A 1,793-nucleotide genomic window follows, 5' to 3' on the forward strand; every position below is an offset into this window, starting at 1 on the left:
GATAGGTGTTCCACGTTGTGGTAGCACAATAGAAATGCATTCATTCCAAGTTTGTTGCTGATTTTTAAATTATTCTATTTGTGTAATGGAGCTCCCTCTCCAGTCTGTTGTGCCCGTTTCTCACTCTTTTGAAGTAGTTTGACAGTTACATGGGCACTGGTCCCTTGAGTATCTTGAAAAGCAGGCCAATGGCAAGTAACTGTACTGTGTGATGTCTAGGAGTAGTCCAATTAGTTTGTCTGGAGTTTATATTTTAATTAATTTGAGGTGGTTGAGTACTATAAGGTGCATGCATAGGAAAAATAGCATTGAGTGCTGCAGCTATTGTCCTCAGTGCATTCCTACTGACCTGTAGACTGCTGTATTCAGCATATATAGCTCACCTTGCTGAGGGGCTGCAAATTGTGTCTCAGCCATTCTTTAAAGTGTATGGCTCTTTCCTCCCTATGATACAGTCTATAAAGAAGTACACATAAGCATATTACCAATCACCCAATTATACAAAGATTGCTTCAAGAAATTATTGAGTTCCAACGATTACCTGTTATGCGTGTCCACGGGCGCCTTCTTCATTGCTTTATGGCGGTCTCTGCTGCGTGCTCTGTGATCTGTTTTGTGATCTCAGCCTCTTTCTGCTGTTCCAAAGCCTCTCTTTGAGGAACCCAGTGGCTGGATGGTTACTCCTTCCTCGGGTGAACCAGACTCCCTGACGAAAAAGGAAAGTCTTTGGTGAATAGAGATGAAGCACATTATCTTTTTGACAGCGTGGTCACAGGATGTGGCTGAGCCATCTAGAACAGCACAGACGTTCAGTGCTCAGGTGCTGGGAGATGAGTTAGCGTGTCCACTGTCCAACTGACTATTTTAGCATCATTTCCACTATAAAATGTTAATTACTCACGATGCAGGCACGGAAAGGCATGAATCAAAGCTGTAGACAGGAACTTTTTGGCCTCAGAGGTAGGACTGTAAACAAAAAAAACAAAACAAATATTACCAACAGAGTCAAACTAGATTTAAAGTATTGATAAAACATGTGTCGTGTAAAGTAAAACACTACTGAACATGTGTTTTTGTACATGTGTTGTACACATTTCATTGTTGATCTGTCAATAAAAAAATCATGAACATTTGATCATATAGTTGTATTTGCATTTCACCTCAGACAAGTCAGGACACTGTTTTCAAGTAATAATTTATATTAAATACAAACCCCTAAATAGCCAATATCAATACTTGACTACAATTGATTAAAAAAAGGTAAAATTATGTTCTTTCTAGCAAATATAGGTAAATGTCACACTTGAAAAGTAGTGTTTTGTCTTATCTTTCCCCTGAAAGAAGATTGATAGAGGATTAATTCACCCTTTTCAAAATAACATTCAAACAAATTAATAGTATATATCTTTAAGTACCTGTCTCCAAAGTCTTCACGACATCAAAATACGGACGAGGCAACATCTCTGCTTAATGGTTATCACATTCTCCTCATCAAGGCACTCCAGGATCACCTTGCCTTCAGTTGAGCCTTTGAGAATCTGTTGGATATCTTAAGAAAATTGCAATTGGAGACAATGCTGCAGATATTGTTTATTACTCTTTAGTGTTGCTTAAAGGAAAAAAAAATAAACCCAAGTCTTCAAAAGCGGAGCTTACAAATTGCGTAACTATTATATATATATATATATATAGTTTGTGGCATCATCAATGGAACCACAGGTGCCGTTTGGACCTCCATGGAGGGTGGACTTTTGGCAGTTGCCGTGTCTTCATCCATGAGGGATGGAGGTGTT

General features: G+C 38.7%; 1 long non-coding RNA gene across 1 annotated transcript; it reads right to left on the bottom strand.

Annotated features, from left to right (window-relative positions):
* Positions 1 to 578: 578 nt before the first annotated feature.
* On the bottom strand, positions 579 to 1,549 carry LOC114480429 (uncharacterized). Its single transcript, XR_003676108.1, has 3 exons — positions 1,416 to 1,549; positions 902 to 966; positions 579 to 706 (listed from the first exon to the last, which is right to left on the bottom strand). It is a non-coding gene; the product is annotated as an uncharacterized LOC114480429 (long non-coding RNA).
* Between the last annotated feature and the right edge of the window lie 244 nt (positions 1,550 to 1,793).

Source organism: Gouania willdenowi, chromosome 18 (genome assembly GCF_900634775.1).
Source record: "Gouania willdenowi chromosome 18, fGouWil2.1, whole genome shotgun sequence".
Taxonomy (NCBI): Eukaryota; Metazoa; Chordata; class Actinopteri; order Blenniiformes; family Gobiesocidae; genus Gouania; species Gouania willdenowi.